This window comes from Macrobrachium rosenbergii, chromosome 32 (assembly GCF_040412425.1).
Source record: "Macrobrachium rosenbergii isolate ZJJX-2024 chromosome 32, ASM4041242v1, whole genome shotgun sequence".
In the NCBI taxonomy this organism is placed as follows: Eukaryota; Metazoa; Arthropoda; class Malacostraca; order Decapoda; family Palaemonidae; genus Macrobrachium; species Macrobrachium rosenbergii.
The window spans coordinates 4,799,125-4,821,624 of NC_089772.1; the positions used below are offsets into that span (position 1 = coordinate 4,799,125).

At 37.2% G+C, this 22,500-nt stretch overlaps 1 protein-coding gene across 14 annotated transcripts in view; it reads left to right on the forward strand.

Moving 5' to 3' along the window:
• Positions 1-22,500, forward strand: part of Myo61F (Myosin 61F) — a 241,577-nt gene that overhangs the window by 153,201 nt on the left and 65,876 nt on the right. For 3 of the 14 annotated variants that reach the window (XM_067132726.1, XM_067132734.1, XM_067132739.1), the window contains exon 1: positions 429-552. The exons of 8 other annotated variants lie outside the window; for them this stretch is intronic. The gene's annotated coding sequence lies outside the window, so the exon portion shown is untranslated. Of the gene's footprint in view, positions 1-428; positions 553-15,439; positions 15,585-22,500 lie in introns of those variants that run through there. 3 more of the 14 variants (XM_067132735.1, XM_067132740.1, XM_067132728.1) reach the window with 2 other exon arrangements.

A 22,500-nucleotide genomic window follows, 5' to 3' on the forward strand; every position in this document is an offset into this window, starting at 1 on the left:
ATCGAGACCCGGCAGTACCAATCCATTTATCACTTATTAATTCGCCTTCGGTGATAATTCCCCATCAGGGACATTCCCGAGGTAGCGTGAATTTGATATTAAACGACATTTGTAGCTTCATGATTATATAATTTTTGCAAACTATGTAAGACTAAAATTTACCTGGCCTTATCAGGTATAAACTAGTGTATACTAAACTGTGTCAGTTTGTGAAGAAACTTTAAAATGATCTTAGGTATTACTTAAGGTGCGGTAAAGACCTTTGTCAGAGGGTGAAATCGTCAATGTCGAATGGAGAGTGTGGTAATATCCTACTGGACGTTCATATCTTACCCCTTATCTTCACTTGCTGTTGCTCCCCGCTGATAATGATTTTTCTGGCTGATAGTGTCATTTTTTCCTTCGAATGTTGTTATTGATTGCTTTGACACAAAGGTTCTTCGACTTTTCGTTATTTTAATAATGAAGATAACGCTCATATATCGGGCGATATGACATCGTATGCACTGGTGCTCTTCAGTCTGCGTTCTTGGGGCGTTATCACACAAGCTGGTGAGCCGCTCTCTTTCTCTATTGTTTTTGTGATTTTATATATATATATATATATATATATATATATATATATATATATATATATATATATATATATATACATACACACCCTACCATACTTCAAATTAATTCTTTTGATATAATGTGAAAGAGGCTGGTTTTGCATCTTTCTAAGTCTAGTGATTTACCTAAGTCTAGTGATGTCCATTGGTCCTTTTTAAAACCTTATTTTAAATTTGGTTAGTAGTTTCTGATGATGATAATGCGAAACTGAGTGTAATCCATGTTAACATTTATCACTTTTAATTTGAATGTTTTCAAGCCAACTTTTATTCCTCAATGTTTCTTTCATGTTTCTTGAGTTCTCACAGGGTTTGAGGATTTGGAAACCGGACTCTACCAGTCTATCCGTATTTTAGTCTCATCCGTAAATTGTTTCTGTCTGGTAAGGATCACGTTTTGGGCTTTGCTAAGTCTGCTCGTAAGAAGTAGGTATGGTCGTTAGCTGTTCATAGCATTCTGAACAACTTCTTCATATTTATATGGAACTTTCCATTGAGGCTATTGGTATTGCTCTCACGTTTGGAGTGAATCTTTGTACATTATCATTATTAAATGTTGTATCGGTAGCAACCAACCGGCTAACCACTGACTGTTCTCCTCCTGTATTAGTAGAGGCATAGTGCCGTCAGTGCACCTGACGGGGTGCACTGTAGGCATTACTTAAGGGTCTTTGCAGCGCCCCCTCGGCCCCTATCTGCAACCCCTTTCCTTCCTTTTACTATACCTCCTCTCATATCTTTCTTCCATCTTGCTATCCATCCTCTCCTAACAATTCTTCCATAATGCAACTGCGAGGTTTTCCTCCTGTTAGACCTTGCAAACCTACCTACTCTCACTTTCCTTTTCAGCGCTGAATGATCTCGTATGTCCCAATGCTTGGCCTTTGGCCTAAACTCTATATTCCATTCCATTCCTTCTGTATTGGATTCCATTAGATTCCTCATCTCAATCCTTTTCTTTGGACCCTCATCTCAGTAATGGGTTTGAGCAGTTTTCATGGATATTCAGTTGTAGGTTATCAAGTTCTCGGTCTTCCTTTGTTTTTGTTTCTTTTTCTGAATAATTTTACCTGCCTCATGTCGAGGGAGGCTGGTCTGCCATCACAGACCACATGTAGGTAAATTACATCAAGATGGTTTGGACTCTTGCTGTCTCCGTCGCCTGACCCACTGTATTATGGTTCGGGACCTTTCCTGAAACAAGCGTGACGCCATATCTTAAGTATACCTTAGTTTTACCAGACCACTGAGCTGATTAACAGCTCTCCTAGGGCTGGCCCGAAGGATTGGACTTATTTAACGTGGCTAAGAACCAATTGGTTACTTGGCAACGGGACCAACAGCTTATTGTGGAATCAGAAAAACTAACCATAGAATCTTCTTGGAAATAGTCTCAATATGTTTACCACCCCCAAAATTCCAACTATAATTCTTGAACTATCCTAACCTAACCCAACCCAACCCAACTCAACCTAACCTAGAGGCATAAAAAAAAAAACGAGGTGCCCGCTCGTCTGGTCGAACCATAATACAGTTGGGGAATATGCCTCCCGCCCCTGCACACACTTTTTTTTCTAAAAAGAGTATCACTTTTTAATGAAGGTTTTAGTATTCGACATACTAACTTTTATGTTAATCTTGAATGTATTGTTCTTTAATTGTCCAGAGAGGAACTTGATTCTCCTTGTCATTCATTTTATTACTAAAAATGTGATACTTCATCGATCCCTGGCTGTTTCATTTGTGAATATTGTCCGTCACGGAGAGCTGCACAGGGAGATAGGCGCATCCGAGCGAGAAGTGAGAGGTCTTGCCCTTTGCCAACAGAAAGGAAAAGCTGAGGTGACTTGAAGAAACAGATTTATAGATTCGAATGTTTTGTCTCGTTATTAGATCAATCTTTAGGGCACGTTTGATCTGCAGGGCTGCAGTCAAAACATTGTTTATGTTAGAAAGTGCTCTTGGAAAGTCCATGCAGTTTATTGTAATTTATTCATTGTGTCGGCTGCAGACATTTTTTTTTTATGTTCTAGTTTGTTTCTATTTTGTAATAAAAATATCTCGCCAAAAGGGGGAAGTGATTTACAAGACTACGCATTGAATCGTTTCCTTTGGTCAGTTGTGCAATACTAGCTGACCAACCCGGCAATTCCCGGGGAAACTCTGAAGAACTCAGACAAATTTTCCTACATCTCCTTTGAATTGTTTTGTCATGTAAAGAATGTGTACTGTCAATGAAAATGCTCTACTATCCTCTGGTTAATAATTCTGTCTTGAATTCATTAAAGAAGACTCTCTGCTCGGGGAAACGGTGACAGCGTCATACAGACTTCCGCAACGAACAGAAATTCGCGTATACCGAAAGGTTAGTGTGTGAAGAAATTCACTCATGTAAATGAATAACGGATGAATCTCTGTAGAGACTATATAGGGTCCCCTATATAGGGAATGCCACGTCAGTTGTTTAAGATTAAGCCAGCTTTTTGGTGGCACGGGTTCTTGCTTCTGGAGCAGCCAGTAACCCACGTCAGTGACCGTATCAAGTCATAATATTTAAATGCGAAAATCACACAGGAACTATTATTGCCGTCAGCGGAAACCTGTACTAACATTAACCGTCCTTCCTAGCCCCCCTCTCTCTCTCTCTCTCTCTCTCTCTCTCTCTCTCTCTCTCTCTCTCTGTTTTTCAGTCAGATCAGAATTTAACAGAAATTGACAGCAATAATGAAAAAAAACAAGTGATGAAAGACATGTCAGCAGGTTTACGGGGACGAAGTGTGGTTTGTGCATCCGCCCAACTTCAGTTAACTAGGAACCGTTCAATCGCCCAATTATCACCTCGTTTTCAAGACTGGCATTCGATCGTTATCGCCTAAAACCTAGATGGTAGGTTTTCAGCTTGACAAACAGCTTCCGAATATCCATAAGTTATTAAGATACAGCGTCCCGTGGCTGCATAAATACTAAATTATTATCACGCTGGTAATTTTAGACACCGAAAAAAGAGCTGCAACTGTTTTTGGTTTCCTGTGAGTGTTAACGAACGTGTTCCAGTTTCCTTTGGCGTTTCTGAGGGAAAAGTGTAGGCCGAATTTGTTATAGAGGATTTGGATTTAATGTTGTAGGTAAGTTAAGTATACCTTAGTTTTACCAGACCACTGAGCTGATTAACAGCTCTCCTAGGGCTGGCCAGAAGGATTAGACTTATTTTACGTGGCTAAGAACCAACTGGTTACTTAGCAACGGGACCTACAGCTTATTGTGGAATCCGAACCACATTATAGCGAGAAATGAATTTCTATCAGCAGAAATGAATTAACCACACGTCTGACAGCGCCTGGAAGAAAAGATGAAAAATGAGAATTAACCCATATAGAGCTGAAGGAAAAGTTGATTTAAAAACAAAAATCTCATTTGTTTTGTCTGTGTTTGTATGTCTGTCACGGGGAAGGCGTTTGATTTTGAGTTATAAACCTTTCTGGAGTGACACAGAGGCCGTGTGCAAAATTTTATCCGCGTCTGTCAAGCGGTTCGGATTTGTATAGTGGACAAACAAATATACAAACATTCACTTTATATATACATATATATGTATACATATATATGTATACATATATATATACATATATATATATATAGAGAGAGAGAGAGAGAGAGAGAGAGAGAGAGAGAGAGAGAGAGAGAGAGAGAGATACAGCAGTATCGCTAAATCTTTTCAAAAGGGAAAAACATGTCATTTCAATATCAGTTCACCTCTGTTTACAAAGGAATTCTATGTAATTATAAACATGCCTTCACAAATGGGTCCCGTTAATATATATTCCTTAATGAGTTTTTCAGAGATCTTTCTTGCAGTGAAACTAGTCCTGTGTAGCACGAGATAATGTAAATGCGTCCCTGCTATTACGTTTGTATGTTGGCAGTTCATTAGAATAAGGTAATCTGATTACGCTCAGGCACGCGTTCTGGAATTAGAGGACCAGGTAGATGCATTGGACCTTCAAGGGCAATATTTTTGTAGGTCAGGAAACTTGCCGTCTCTTTTATTTTCTGTTTACTGTAAGTTACATTTATATACACATATATAAATGTAAATTTCTATACATACATATGTATATATATACATATATTTATACATGCACACACACATATATACATATATAATGCCACTACACTTTTTGATTAAAAAGATGATCCCTCTTACACTATTTGAAAGGCGTCTCTACGGCTCAGTCTGACATTATAAGTAATGATTGTGGGTGATGAATTTTAGACTTATTTGACTTTTTTAGTCTTTTTTTTTCTAGGAAATCTTGATATTTCTCAAAATCTTTTGTAACTCTTTATTAAGGGGATATTTTTTCGTATCCCCAATCGTTAATCAATTCTCTCTCTCTCTCTCTCTCTCTCTCTCTCTCTCTCTCTCTCTCTCTCTCTCTCTCTCTCCAGTTACCTACTTTCAAAATTTGGTGATAATTTGCATAATTTTTGCGAGTGGACATAAATATCTTTGGCCCCTGATCACGTGTTTTCGTAGTTTTCAAGTTACTTTTCTCGTACTAAAATTCAGTTCTTGTTTTTAGTTTGAAGTCAAATTTGTGTTTTTGGAAAGTTGTGCTAACTGCTGCGTTCTTCGTAAGATGAACCTCTTTTGAACACTTTTCAATTAAGGAAAAATTTCACTTGAACTGTAGTCGAATCTTCCTGTTTATATAATCGTTTTCTCTATCTGAGAGTTACTCGCTCGACTGTACTTCTATTAACAACTCCATTAATTATTCACGAAGTGTAACAATAAATACGATTCACAAGAACCTTATAATTACGAGAGTCCTTAAAATGGTGAAACATATGCTCAGTGATGTAAGTAAAATATCTGTTTAGAAATACACAGTGACAGCTTTCGAGAACCTGCCCGATCCTTCTTTTCAATCTGCCTAAAATTGAAAAGGTATACTTCCAAAGTAAAATGGTACGGAAATATTTCGAATACGACAGTACACTGAAGAATAGATTATCAATAGATGATATCAGATTAAGTTATGGTGAACTGAAAATTAGAGATAGTTATGCATAAATTTGGAAAAATTATCGAGACATCTGTTTGTTTATAAACTGTCTGTCAGTAGTTGAGCTATTTTGACATTAAGAAAATTCAGTCACTGGACTAAGGGCATTTTGAAAAATATACAGGTTTCTCTTTATGGACACCAGAATATATCGTCTTCATGAAAATCATTTCTTCTTGTTACACCAACGGAAGGAATTTTAATAAACAAATAAGATAATTTAATTATACAGAATTACATGTTTAATTTATTTTATGAGGATTAAATCCACGACCTTAGCCCCAACATACGTGGTTGACTACTCGAGTCTCCCTGAGATCCCTCCTTTCTGTCATATGCAGAGCAGCTACTCGGGCAAATTAACACCCTAGAACATAATTTTCTAAACATTATATGACTGATATACTGTATATTAGATATTCCACAAATCTCGTAATCTGCTTTCATTAAATGGCCATTTTTCGATATTACATCACTTTCATCATGGAGAAGCCTCAAAATTATAACCATTTCACCGTGACCTAGTGGTCAAATGCATCACTGAGTTTGCCTTGGCTTATTAAGCTGTCAGTGACATTTATGTAAGCAAAATTTCTTTTGTCTCCTCACTGTGTTGTATTCAGTTTTGCTTGTATAGACTACTTGTTCCCATTTTATATGAGAGGAAAATGAGCTGGCATTGTTGCCAGTGTTTTATCTGTATGTATGAATAGGTGGTCATTTGTTTATCGTTCGAGTCTCTTCAGGGAAGATGGCATGTCGCTGTGGTTATGAGGCTGTTATTATTTTTTCTTGTAGCTTGGTCATAATGTTGCCTTAACCGCCTGCCTACATTTAAAATAAATAAAAAATGCGCCGAAGTTTCTTCGGCGCAATCGAGTTTTCTGTACAGCGTATAATGCTGAATGAAACTCTCAGCCACGGCCCATGAAACACTCAGCCGAGGCCCATGGAACTTTGAGTCAAGGCCCGGTGGTGGCCTGTGTTGTTGGCACCTGTAGCGGTGCCAGACTCACGATCATGGCTAACTTTAACCTTAAATAAAATCAAAACTACTGCGGCTAGAGAGCTGCAATTTGGTACGTTTGATGATTGGAGGGTGGATGATCAACATGCCAATTTGCAGCCCTCTAGCCTCAGTAGTTTTTAAGATCTAAGGGCGGACAGAAAAAGTGCGCACGGACAGACAAATAGCCATCGCAATATTTTTCTTCTACAGAAAACTAAAAACAAAGTCCAGTTTCATTCCTATGCAATAAAGTAATGGTGTCGGTGGCTTCCTCCAGAGATCTTTCTTTGGTACAATTCTATTGTTTAAAAATCAGGTCATAACTTCATTAAAAACACCATACCTCCCTGAGTTCCAAATCACTGTACATACCTCAAACGAGTCCACTTCGTGTTCTTGATTTCTTAAACATTTTATCTCTGGTCCTTATCAGAATGCTATCTCGAATCTAGGAGGAAAAAATCGCTGTACAAAAAATGCCGCTGATAATAATAATAATAATAATAATAATAATAATAATAATAATAATAATAATAATCTTTCTTTCGTCATATCGGCGAAAATCAGTTGTTTGAAAGCGTATCCTGCTTATTATTATTATTATTATTATTATTATTATTATTATTATTATTATTATTATTATTATTATTATTATTACTGCGGATACCGAGACAGACGAACCTACCTAAATGTGACTTAGCCACCAGAATTTAAAAGTGAATAAAGTAATGATAACAACAAATAAAGCCCCAGCAAAATTTAATTTTGTATTTTACTGATTGTTGGAGAATTTACATCTCTATGAGGGAATATGGAATCTTAATTCACTTGTGTCTGTAAGAAACGTCATCATAACTCACTCTCAATTAGAATCGATAATGAGAATCCTAGAACGCTATTCATCTTGATTTCGTACTGTGCAGTAAGTTCAAAGAAAAGCTGGTAGGTGGCCTGTAGGAGAATGGCTACCCAATTTCCTATTAAGTCAAACACTCTTAGTAACAGTTGATTGGGCAACATCCAAAACAGCCCATGTCATATCAGGTGTCCCACAAGGAAAAGTTCTCGGCCCCGTTTTCTTATCCCGATTAGCGACAGATCGACGAGAAAACTATGACCATCTTAATCAATTAGATAATGCAATCTAACGCCGGAGGCAGAGAAACAAGGCAGGCTTTAATGGGGACAAATCTGAACAAATTTTTGGTAACATCACGAAATTTTGGTTCGTACTTTCACCCGGACTGAAACGCTATCTTGACAAAGCAGCAAGTAAAAGACCCAGACGTCATCGTCTTATGCAGCCTGCCGTGGTTTACTTATGTTGACAGTTCACTTGACCTTGGAAAGAATCACAAAGAATCGGCTTGGATACTAACAACATTTCAATAAGATCTTGATATCGTGTACGAACTTTGGGTGACGTTGATAAGACCAATTGCGTATCAGTATCGTCTCAACCCCCAGTCATCACCGGGTAGATCGTTGGGAGGGTGTGGTATGTAATTAGAAAAAAAAAAACACTTGACGCACAGTAGCTGACAGAGCAGACATGAGCGCTTTAAAGTTAAATACATTGACGATATAAAATTAGAGACTTGTTCCAAGTGTACCAGCTCACCCATTAAAACCAGACACTTTGCTCTTCATTTCCTCCTCTACATCTTAGGACCAGAGTCATGTGCTCCCTGTGCCAACCTATTCTGTGTGAAAATGCAGCCGGACTGCTCGTGCATTAATCTGTATTCGCATACTCTAACCACTGGAATTGTCTGCTCGTTACATCTCATCACGAGTCAGCCAGTACACGCATTCAAGCAAGCGTTAGACAAGTTCCAGAATATCCTGTTAAAGTGCAGTGTCACTGGTCATTTCAGCGACCCCAGTACTGGACGCAGCGTAAACTCCATCTGGCATCTTGCATTCAGAACTGGAGTCAGATGGACCGTCATTGCTTTCAGTAACTGCGACAAATAATGCCCAAGTCCACGCAAGGGAAGGCCTCGATGATTTAATCCATCAACCTAGGAGGCAAGGTCTAAAGTATTCTTTAGACCTTGCTAGGAAGGGATGACCTGATCGGCACACACACCTGTTCATAGGCAGTATACGTATATCCTGTAATAAATTCGTTTATAAGTTAAGTATATCTTAGTTTAACCAGACCACTGAGCTGATTAACAGCTCTCCTAGGGCTGGCCGGAAGGATTAGACTTATTTTACGTGGCTAAGAACCAATTGGTTACTTAGCAACGGGACCTACAGCTTATTGAAAGTCGTTTATAGACACTGATGTTTGTGTGAACTTGGTTTTACATGCCTAGTGCCTCTTAGTAAATACAAGAGGCTCCAAATCTGTGTAAGGTAAATTTTTTGTATGTTGCAGGGTATTCCATTTTTGCAGCGCGCTCTTCGCAGTGATTGAAATTGTATGAAGCCCAAGACTTGATTGCACAATCGGTGACAGTTACATCTTCATTATGAATAGTTAATTGTGTGTTGCACGAATCGGGGCTTTTGTTACACTTACGCAAGTAAGTTTAACAATTGAACCGAAGAAAATATGGAATTACCCACTGGAGAAAATTTTTCTAGGATGCAGTAAGAGTACTATCAGAGTATTATAAACACACACACAAACACACAAGCAGTATGTGGCTACATTAGTGGTATGACTGGCTTAATCGAACGCTGCTATTCTTGTTCTCACATAATATAGGAGCGTCTGTAGAGACCAGCCAAAAAAGCCTTCACCTAGCAAGTTATGAAGTTATCACAGAGTAGCGTTGAGAGGCGAAGAACATTCATTTGTTTCCATTTTACCCACAACCCTCATGAATACTCGTGTAAAAAAGATTAATCTTGGTCCTGTATTTAGTAACCAAGGAAAGACACACTACGGTGTATTTTTAGGTCATTTTGTGCTAGCCTTGGAATGTCCCGTAAAATAAAAGTGGCCGTTGTCTCGAGATTGGACGCGCTCTCGGGAGATTACTCAATTAAGGAATCCGTCTTCGGTCAGGTCCTTTCAGGTTCCTCCCCCCACCACCAGTCTCCGCGTCTCTTTAGATTCCCCCCTCTTGGGATTCCCTTCCCCTTCTCTTATTCGTGAAGTGTCTCCTCCCTACTTGGCCACCTCGTGATCCATCCTTTCAATTTTCCTAGTCATTGCGTTCTCTCTCTCTCTCTCTCTCTCTCTCTCTCTCTCTCTCTCTCTCTCTCTCTCTCTCTCTCTCTCTCTCTCTCTCTATATATATATATATATATATATATATATATATATATATATATATATATATATATTATATATTTATATATGCATATTATATATATATATGTGTGTGTATCTAGTATTATGTACTGAACTATATTTTCATTATATATTTAGTAATTTCATAATATTTTTTTTTTTTATTTTACTGACCGTTCTGAAGTGAACAACCGTTCTGCGTGACAATATTAAACAACTGAAAAGAAGTTAGATCATCATTTTACTCTTTTTACCCTCTGCCGTATTATATAGAGTACTTGTACGATTGTTTCTCAGAAAATCTCTTGCAAGTGCTATTAGACTTAGGGTTAATTTTTTGTAATTTGAGAGAGAGAGAGAGAGAGAGAGAGAGAGAGAGAGAGAGAGAGAGATGAGATCTAATGAATAACCCAATACCACTCACTCTCAGTCTCTGATGAGACAAGGATCTTTTGAGAGTGAGCGAGAGTAAAGTCACATTTCTTCTCTTTTATACATTAATTGGGGCTCGGGGCATGGACCCGGATGACCAATGCACATGCGTGGTGCAAGTAGTGCCCACGACTATGTCACTGACAACAACCAGGTCGCTGTCAGAGAACCTCTTCCTTGTCAGATTTTGAAAGATCAAGTATTGGGTTTCCGCGAGTAGAGGCGTTTCCACTGTGTTCCCCTCTAGCTCTCTCTCTTAAATAGTTTGAAAAAACTTTAAAATGAGTTTGGATAAATTTGTCACTTATCCTTAAATTGGTATGGAAAATTCTCTCTCTCTCTCTCTCTCTCTCTCTCTCTCTCTCTCTCTCTCTCTCTCTCTCCAGTAAAATATGTTAGCCATCTTATTGATATCTAAGACTAACCAACGATACATTCCTTTTTATTATGGTCGTCTTGGACGATTTCACCCATATTCCATTATCTCAGTGAAATTGTGGTTTGGTTCCTTGCACGATCAAATTGGTTTATAAATGGCCAAAGAGATACTGTGGACTTTGACGTGATAAAATCCAAAAAGTGTTTTGAAGGAGAGAAACAATTTCAGATAAGGCGCAGGGACTGTATTTAGTTATGTTTTTGGCGTATTATATGTGTGTATTTTCCTTGACTACTTTTCTTGCGGCAAGTGGCGCTCTGCTCTGTTAAAGAAGACTGTTTAGACGGTCGATAATCATGAAAGGTTGTTCTCTACCAAGAAACTCACCTGGTGGAAAGGAGTAACAGCCGCCTTAATTTGCTTTAATTGTACATTACCTTTTCATTTCATTTACGATAAATGTTGCCCTTATTCGGGTTTTGAATTTACCTAATTTGTGATCTTTCCTCAAGTTGTCGCAGGTGAATGCTCAGACTTCTCCTCCCCAGAAAATGATTTTGATATTTGACACTTTTTATCGTCATCAGATTGAACGGTGAATTGCAGAATGTGAAGATGGCCTTCAAGGATTTTCATTGTTACCGCTTTTACGATCTGGGTACTTCTGATAATTAGAGAGTCAGTGTCTGTTGCTGAAAAATATACCGCCTCATTAAAAAATCTAATGCGATGGTTGTTCGGTCATCTACCTCTCTTTCTTGTCTGTATCTATCTATCTATCTATCTATCTATCTATCTATCTATCTATATATATATATATATATATATATATATATATATATATATATATATATATATGTGTGTGTGTGTGTGTGTGTGTGTGTGTGTGTGTATGAGAGAGAGAGAGAGAGAGAGAGCGCTATGAGCGAGCGAGCGAGCGAGCTCAGGACATGTGTCGGAAGACGATTATATATATATATATATATATATATATATATATATATATATATATATATATATATATATATATATATATATATATATATATATATATATATATATGTGTGTGTGTGTGTGTGTGTGTGTGTGTGTGTGTGTGTGTGTGTAGTGTTTTGAGTATACGTGCTTGCTCGTATGTTTATCTTTATTCCGTACGTATTTTACACATTTTGTTTTGGACATCTTCAGCAAACTTAAGGTGTACAATAGTTTTAGATAAATTTTTCTTGCCATGAACGTAGAATTAACAGGTTGCTGAAACCAGCCCCTTTGAGTGCGTATATAAAGTGGCCCCGATCTTGTCGCTGTATCTCTCTCCTAAAAAAAAAAAAAAAAAAATTATACCGACGCCAACTGGTTGGATTTCAAGACTTTAGGCCTAACGTCCTCTGGCCTTGACGCCTTGGAGAAACTTCATTCCTTAATCCTCCCCCCAAACCCCACCCCATTTATGCAAATGAAAAAATTTTCTTGCGTTGCTTTAATGGTGCAACGTTCCCAGTAATTGCAAGATTACATTCTAAGTCTGTTTTCGTCAGTGGGTTTCCATTTTCTCTTGGAACATTAGAGCTAGCTCTCTCTCTCTCTCTCTCTCTCTCTCTCTCTCTCTCTCTCTCTCTCTCTCTCTCTCTCTCTCACACACACACACACACACACACACTTCAAGTAAAAAAGTAAAAAGTAAAAAAAATCTTCGAAAATGTGGTAAGAGAAGTTTGTCACGAGAACAAACATTAATGAAACAGCTGCGTCAGTGACGTGAAAACGAAGTTGACACAGAAAGATATGAGGAATCGACCAATGAAAACGAGTTAGACATACTGTAAACAATGCTGAAGAGAAATCCACATTGATAATTCTATCAGAATTTAGAAGCTGGCGGTATGAGTTTCGGATTCACTCTTCACAACCTTCTTCATGAAGCATGAAATGATCACAAACCATTAATGGAGTTTTGGGGCCTATTGGTCGGGTACTCAAAATTGAATTGTCTTGTACTCTTTAGGAAGAGCTTTGTGTGTGTGTGTGTGTGGGAGTAAAAGCTCACAGAGGCTCAGATATTGGAAGTGGTTCGTATTTAGTCATTTGTTTATTTATTTAGATAGATTACAGTATGACGAGACTGACAGCTTCTTATCTTTCGGTAACTCAGATGAAAGCTATTTACTCATGATTGCTCATGCCTCCGTTAACACCAAAATATATAATTTAATATTGTCCGGATGCGCTTGAGAAAATTAACCGATAGTAGAGCTTTTTCATCTAGATCTTGGCATTTGTTATGGAGGAAATTAAGAAAATAAGAAAAAATAATGATTTAGTAATGGTTACGGAAATAAATTGTACAGATGATGACGAACCTCAGACCTGCATTAACTTTTGGTGATATTTTAAGGAAACAGACTTATATCTGCGAATATATAACACCCTTACAACTTCGTTAACTCATTTAGTAAGTGAAAACAGGTCAGGAATTGGAGTACTTTGGTACAGCAGTTGATGCTCAGAATAGCGTTGGCCCTCTGTAGAATCAAGTTAGCTCATATCGTATCTATCTTAGTGGAGGTTGTGCGTCATAGACAAGTTAATGAAGGTTTATGCTCTCACGAAAAGTGGGGAAGAATGGACACATTACTCGCACAGGGGAGGGGTTTGGACAGAGCTCTCCTCCGACGTAACATTGGTGATGATGCCTGATATAAATTTGACTATCGTGTTTTGAAGCAATGACTTATCTTACTCAATATCGTCAAGCTACGGAACGATACCCAGGAGACGGTAATACTGTGAGGAATTTCTAAAGCAGTATTTTTTTTTTCTTTTACGGATGCTCAGCATTGCACCGTCACTTTGGTAAGGACTATTTTACTTATTTTATAAAGTGATTATAAAATGACAGTCAGACTTATGCATTTTGAAATTTATTGGTTCCCTCCCCTGCCTTATATTTTGTTACCAAGCTATAACTGTTGAATTGTATAGCATATCTTTGGAAATTAGGTTTTCTTGGTATTACAGGGATTCAGAAGAGTAGATCACTGTGAAGTGCTCTTGCAGTGGGAGAATGTGTATGCTTGATTTGCGCTGGTGTCAGGAATAGGCTAATTCCTTTCCCATCGCTGTAGCTACGAACACTAGTACTGTTCTCTGACGTGATTCATTGTCGTAACATTCGGCTGTAGGAAATATTATATTAGGTTTTGCCTTTATTTATCTGCCATTTTCTTTTTCCATATGGGCAGTAAAATCTGAGAAGCTTGTTTCACATGCTAATGGACCTTAGCTTGTTCCATGTCAGTAATTGTTCATTAAAATAGTAATGGCTACTCCTTTCTTTAAAATCTGCTTCATTTTGGCGTGAGATTTTCATTTTTCTGACTTGACCACTCTTCTGGTTTACATAGAATTGCCATAGGTTGCCTATTGAACTGTCCTCCTTGTGTGGAATATAATAATCATCTCCCAGATCCTGACGAAGCCTAAATTTCCTCTGTCGTTATTATTTTTAAACAGATTCCCGCAATTTTTTAAAGTTATGCCTGAAGCCGTAATCCCCGGGTGATAAGATTGACTCGAAGTTTTCTATGGTAGTTTGAAGGGCTGATATAACTTAATTACAATTTGGGAAATAAGATCAAGTTTAAATATAATGCCCAAGATTATATATAGATTTATCAGTCGGTATGTATTCCCGCTAGTATGTATAGGCCTATACATATTCAGTCATTGCTCTGAAGATGCGCACTCTGTATGCGCAGGTATATGAAGAGCCTAGCGTTGTGGAAGTTTTATGTACCCTGTGTTCATCTGCGATTTAAAAGTCGTAAGTGTGAATATGGGAGTGACCGACCTCAAGTTAGATGAAACTGCTTAATGTTAATTGACATATTTTTCCCCGATAATCCGTTTCTTTGAATTATTTAAAAAAAAAGATAAGAGCTGTCGGTGGCCGGGGCAACTTTTATACCAGCTTAATCAGTGATGAACTTCTGCAATTGTGTGACTGTTTACATAGATATTACTAATCACTGAATGATTAATAGTCCATTGACTATGTCTACCTTTTTGATCAATATTCGTTCCGAGTGAGTCATCTTGGTAAGGCAGCATTGTAGAAGCTGTAATTTTAAAAGTAAATATTTAGGCGCACTCCATTGATAATGCTAGCATTAATGCAAGACTTATTAAATGTGTTGTTTATATATTTGTTTATTAGGTTACGAAGCTTATTTGCTGTAGCTATTAAATGAGAATGATTTATGACAAGTATTTATAGCTCTGTGTGTAGAATATATATATATATATATATATATATATATATATATATATATATATATATATATATATATATATATATCTCAAACCTCTTAACATATTTCTTTATTTCCAACGTTTCGTAATAATTTATTATATCTTCAGGGATATGTTGAACAATGAATAAATTACTCAAAGTTAATGCAAAAGCTTTAAAAATCATAAAAATAAAATTACCAAATACATTACATATATATATATCTGTATGATATATATCATACATTTTGAGGTCATTGCACGTAAATAGGCTCAGCGGAAATATATTTCTTCACTCGGGGAATTATTTGACGACCTACCAGAGGAAATCACCCCCAACCCCCGACTCAGTCCCATGTCCCTCACGCAAGTGCCCCATTTTGCAAACGGCATGTTGGTATTCCTGACATCCTCTCGGTGATAGAAAGACTTCCTGCAGAGTGGAAGACGTTTATCCCTTCGAGACAGGTACATACGGTTAAGTCTAGTCGGTGAGCCGGCGCGTTTAGCGTGAGCAGTGTTGTGGACCAATATTACATAGGTAAGTACCAAGCTTAATTTGCGAATGAATTATTGAATTTGTTGTGACTCCCGCTTGGGTCGAACAACTCGCGCGCGCGCGCACACACACATGCACAAAAGCATCAGCAGCAGTACGTTAAACCCCAGTACACAAACTGCATCTCTCACTATCTCGCGCGCACTAGTGATCTTCCTTTCCGTTACGCTATTTACTGCGTCTGCCCGCCACTCTCAGTGTCCTTCCTAACACCTACGAACTGTATAATTTTCACCAACTTATCATCATTCTCCAGTTTTTTTAAACCATCTGAGAAAAAACTGATCCACTGTGTCGCCTACGAAAAAATTTCCACCTCTTATACCTTTTCATTCGTTTCACGCTACATACACAAGGCAAGAATATCATCTTGATAGTTTCTCTCTCTCTCTCTCTCTCTCTCTCTCTCTCTCTCTCTCTCTCTCTCTCTCTCTCTCTATATATATATCTCTCTATATATATATATATATATATATATATATATATATATATATATATACACACACATATACATACTCTGTATAAACATAATTCTGATCATCCTTTGCATTCAGATCTTCCAAATAGCACCGCCTACTACTAGCTGTGCCGTTAATTCCAAGTTGCATTTTCTTAGGTAACAAATCTGTGAGAAACTTCTATGAATGTTATTGTCTTATATTACCAGGCAACATCAGGAGATTATTGGGATTATTTTACTATTAGCAGATTGTGCTTATTACCTTGATGTGTGAGCTTACTGTCGTTTAGGGCGCGAAACTGGTCGATATTAAATCCGATTTCACTGGGTGTGGGAGACAGAATTTACTCACAATACAATTAAATATGAATTACCTGTAACACGATAACAACATTTGTAGTAACTCTCCTTGCACTAGACGTCGGAAAAACGAAAATAAGAAGAGGCTTTTTTACCGTGCAGTAAAAAATGAAATATTTTACTTCACAGATGTCAAAAGTAGCTGTGGCTGTCAGACTGTGATTGCCATGATTGCACATAATTTCCAAGGTTAGCGTTGGAACCGTCTGTTGAAGGCTGAAATGTCCTTGCCCTTTCGTAAGTTTGCTAGTGTGACTTCGACGAAGTTAGGACAGCGGCTGAAGTGCGTATTGGAAGATATCAACTCCTTTTCTTCTCAGTTTTCCCGTTTTCCATTCGTTGCATGTGACGACTTTTTTTTATCCTCTCCCCATCTGTCGTGACTTCTTTTCTTAGTATGTATATTAACCCATCTTTGACCCGGGCGACTGTCTCGGTTCTATCTCGAAGTTCTTGATTTAGGTCACTTCTGCTACCTTGTCATGATGTTTGTGAAGACTTTAGCAAATGGTTGAATCGTTTGCATATTCACTCGCCTGACAACAAGCTTTACTTCGGGACGATCCTGTAAAACTGATCCAACGACAAAAACACAGACTTTTTAATCTTTTCAATCACGAGGAGGTCCTAGCGATGGTTGTAATACTGATAACCCAGTGGCTCCTTTCAGTCAAATATTTGTTTTACTCTAATTTTAATCAGTTGCTGAATTTGACCATGATTGAATGTGGAATGTGATCTTGTATAGATATTCATGCTCGCTTCAATTTGCTGGATGGCCGAAGGTACCCATTACTTGAGTCTACAGCTTCGATTTCTTAATTCATTCATTCTTGTATCCAAGGACGGGTGGTTCGAGAGAAACGCAAGACCGCAGAAACTGCTGCATTCATTTTCTACCTTGTGAAGGAAAGCTTTCACCCACGGATATATAGAGGCTTGCAACTTTTTTCTGGGACATTAAGACATAAATTACTTTGACCCTAAAGGTGTTAAGTGACTAATACCGGAAACTTTACATGCAAGAAAAAAATCCCCATTTCATTACTAATGGCAGTTCCCTATTTCCTTGTTTTAATTGTCTGTCTCTTTGAACTGACTGCTGTTTTTATTTTGGTATCTAAGGAAATCCCCATCCTTACACGTAGGGTGTCTTAAACATTTGTATTTTATTTGTTACGTTTTGTTTTGTATGGATTACCTTTCATTCTGCCATTGAACCATTTTTCTTTTGGTGATTCGGTATAAACATGATCCTAATTTTATTTACTTTCTTACGATCAACTGGAAAAAGCTGAATTTGCCGACTCGATCTACGCCATAATAATCATGGCAGTGATCAGTTCTTATAATACGTGGATAAGGATAAAATGAAGAACAATCGCAACGGGTCTTCCCCAGTTTACTTCCTCTTATTCCATTGCCTGCAACCAAACGTTCGTTTATCACCCAGATAGGCAATAAGCTCTATTCAACCCCTGTCTTCCCACAGTGAGCGTTTTCAAGACTCCAGGAATCCGACATCAACTGACTGGGCTTGCAGCCTCATCCGAAAAGCTTGGGCTATAACAAATCTCTGAGTGATGCTTAGTAATAAACTCGACATGATTTTTAAAATCATGGTATCAGTGTAAAGTAACAAGTTACCTGTTACCTGCCATGCATGACTCATGCGTGCTTGTATCCCTAACGCCGCCACCCCTCCCCCTCCCCTCCCTGGGAAAGAGCTTGTGGGGATATATAAATTATATGTATATATAAATAAATGGTAGGTTACAGGTAATTGTTACGTTACATATTATTACACTGATGCCTTAATTTAAACTATATATATAATATATATATATATATATATATATATATATATATATATATATATATATATATATATATATATATATATATATATATATATATATTATATGTGTGTGTGTGTTTTTTCGGGTAAAGGTCTAGTTTCTTTAAAAGGAAAAATTTTCGATACCCAAATAAATATGCTTCCGTTATGATGTCATAATTTTTGGCGTATTTATAATCAAGTGATGAAGTCTCTCTCTCTCTCTCTCTCTCTCTCTCTCTCTCTCTCTCTCTCTCTCTCTCTCTCTCTCTCTCTCTCTCTCTCTCTCTCATAGTGTTTTACATTTCCTCTGCAGTTTGACTTCATAGAATGATATAGCTGTGACCGTGGAGAAATACTGAAGAAAACGTGAACATAAAGATTTTCTTTATAACCTTGTACCTGAATATAACCTTCCTTATATATATATAGCAAATCTTTCTTACCAGCACAATAGGTTGGAAGCTTGTAAGCTATCAAACATACTTCTTCCAACCAGCACATACATGTATACATACAAACATACATGTATACATACAAACACATACATGTATACATACATACATGTATACATACAAACATACATACATGTATACATATACATACAGAGATATATACATACATACATTCACGTTTTCTTCTTACTGTTGGCTTGGTTACATTTCTCAGAGAAAGTATTGCTTCATCGGAAATACTTCTGTATTCCTGTAAACACTAGTAACGAGAACATAGCATTATGTCACTTGTTTTTTGGTCCTTGAAAGGCGTGTGCTGTTAGGCGTGTTTTCGTGAGTATACGTCACGTTTCCGGCTAGAGGATGCTTGACGTAATTAACACAATTATGATAATGTCGCTTCCATTGTTAAACGCTTGCTGCGGCTGCTGTTGTCCCGGGCGTCGTCGCTACTATATACATATTAACGCCTGCATCGTAGCATCGTTTGTCGAGCCGCGTCAGGGTCGTGTGGAATTGTTTTCTCTCTCTCTCTCTCTCTCTCTCTCTCTCTCTCTCTCTCTCTCTCTGTATATATGTATGTGTGTGTGTGTGTATGCGCGTTTGTTTGTATATTGAGTGAGAGAGAGAAAGAGGAGAAGAGATTTTTGAAAGAACAAGCCGAGGAAAGACAGGGAAATCACATATATATATATATATATATATATAATATATATATATATATATATATATATATATATATATATATATATATATATATATATATATATATATATATATATATATATATATATATATATATATATATATTATGAGAGAGAGATAGTACGTGTGCCTCGTATGTACGTATACACGTCCATAAATATTTACTAACAGTATGGGACGTAAACAAATGATCTTTGAGCAATGAACTGCAAATTCATATGATACCCAAGATGACAAATCACACGCATATCACATAACTGAAGCTGTAACTCGTATGGTACAAACACGGTCCGTGGGTACATATATGAAAGCAAACAATTAACGACGATAGCTTTGCGACCACTAGATGCTGGTCACATCTGCTGTGTGCTGAAATCTGTATGCTATAGGTTTGATGTTTTTGTCTTGTTTATTTTTGTTTTAAAGCAACAAGTAGATGTCTTTATGGTTTTTTTTTTTAAGGGGAATAGTCTGCCATTTCTACTGGGTGAAATAGGCTTTTACGGTTTCATTTACTAAGTGGTAGAGCGTTATTCAAGCATATTAATTACTGTCAACAAAGGAAATAGTTTATTATAGTTACTGGCTCTGTGAAAAATAATCTTTGCTAACTGTGTTTAATTTAGACTAGTCACTAATGGAAGAAATAAGCTAGATCTTAAATTTATTTTTCCCTTTTGAAAAGTCATTTGTGCTGCGTAGCTTTTCTCCAGTGAAAAAAATTACATTTTATTTATAAATATACATTTTTGGAAGTTTACCATACTGTCATTCTTATAATTGCATATAGGAATATAGTTACTTATATATATATATATATATATATATATATATATATATATATATATATATATATATATATATATATTCTTGTGGAAAACAGTTCAGTTGCCATGGCAATTATGTTTTCTGGTGGAAATGCAGTTGTTGTTTTACTACTGTAGTAATGGTCTCCGATGAAAAATATGAGCGGCAGTTATTTCAGTTACTGTATATTCTGTAATAAAATATAAGCGTTCTGTTTCTTTTGTTTTATATTCTCTGGTGAATATAAGGTTGTTGCTCAAGCTACCAAGGAATTCAATTAAAGCTGTCTAGTTAACAGAATAGGAGCCACATCTGGATTTGTAATACATTTGTTTGCCCCTCCTTAGTGGCTGTTGAAAGTGAAATTGTCAGCAAAGCCCTGCTAAATATAAAAGCGACTAGTCCTTTTTTTAATAGGTTTTTGAGATTTGTCTTTTCTTGTGCTTTGAGGAATTCGTGTAGGCCATGATCAGTCTCAGACTGAATTCATCCATCATCAATGTTTTATTGTCCAGGAAACAAAGTATCTAGATTTCTTATTTTTCATGGCTAAAAAATCGTTCTTGACTATAACTAAATGTCTTCAAAGATGCGCGCTCTCTCTCTCTCTCTCTCTCTCTCTCTCTCTCTCTCTCTCTCTCTCTCTCTCTCATCTTGACAGAGGTGGTGAAATGCCCTCGGAGTCTTAAAATCAAGCAGGAATTCTTCCACGAGAGATTTGTGACTTGAAAACGAGGCTAAGTGTTTGTGAAAGTTGGCCAAGTCTGCAACGTATTATTTTCGATCGAAAGAAGGGAATCGTGTCTTGATGTTAAAAGCTACTCCCTCGGGTGAAAGACCAAAATATATTCATCCTTTTGAGCAACATATCCCATAGTTTCTACCAAAAACACTACTGTCAGATTGCAAATTAAAATATACATTTGAAGCGGTTGTACGCGAGTCTTTTCATTTTGAAAAACGACGAATATTAAATTTTATGTTCAATGTTTATGAACCTGTGGTTTAATTTCGGAAATTTATTCCCAGAAAATGGCAGCAAATGTATATAAACCTGCTCTTCCAGGTAAAATAACGAAATTTAGACATGCTCTCCATTCCTCTTTTCAATAATGTGTATGCGAGAAGTTTTACTTCGTATTATTCGAAAGCGACAATAATTTCCCATTTACGCTCTACCAGAATGAAAGAATTTCTGTTATTTTGAAATTTTGTTGATTGTTGCAAAATTAAACAAGTTAAAAATGCGCCGAAGTTTCTTCGGCGCAGTCGAGTTTTCTGTTCAGTGTATAATGCTGGAAGAGCCGCGGCCCATGAAACTTTCAGCCATAGCCCGGTGGTGACCTGTCCTATACCGTTGCCATGCGTACTATCATGGCTAACTTTAATCTTAAATAAAATAAAAACTACTGAGGCTGGAATTTGGTATGTTTGATGATTGGAGGGTGGAAGATCAATATACCAATTTGCAGCCCTGTAGCCTCAGTAGTTTTTAAGATATGAGGGCGGACAGAAAAAGTGCGGACGGACAGACAAAGCCATCTCAATAGTTTTCTTTTACAGAAAACCAGAACCCAGTTGTTCCATTAACTCATGCTGTGTCAGGATCTAGTAATTTTTAATAGTTTTTCATGCTTTCATTGAAAAAATAGTCTTGCTTGTTCTTTAGTTGAATCGTTTTCAGAGGAGCAAAATAAACTTCTTTTTTATTTTAATTCTTCACCTTCTTTTGTTGATGTTGGTTTGAATGCGGAGAATTCTTTTCCTCTGAAGTCAGCTTTTATAAAAACTAAACCCGAATTCTCTTGCTCATTTTCTTCCATGCCTTCTTCGTGACAAATGTCAGCAATTTTGCCCTCTGCTAGTTCCACTAGCCTCGTTCTCTGCTGATTGCCAAGCCCGGTTATCGAAGAGATCTCGCAAAACAGCAACTGCCCTCTTCGTCAACCTCATATTTCCTTCCACTGCCAGTCTTTGGAACTCAGTCCCAGCTTTCATTTTCCATATGTTAATCCTATGGAATTCAGTCCCAGCTTTCATCTTCCATGTGTTACTCCTATGGAATCCAGTCCCAGTTTTCTTCTTCCATGTGTTAATCCTATGGAATTTCGTCCCTGGTTTCATTTTCCATGTGTTAATCCTATGGAATTCAATCCCTGTTTTCATTTTTCATGTGTTAATCCTATGTAATTCAGTCCCAGCTTTCATCTTCCATGTGTCAATCCTATGGAATTTAGTCCCAGCTTTCATTTTCCATGTATTAATCCTATGGAG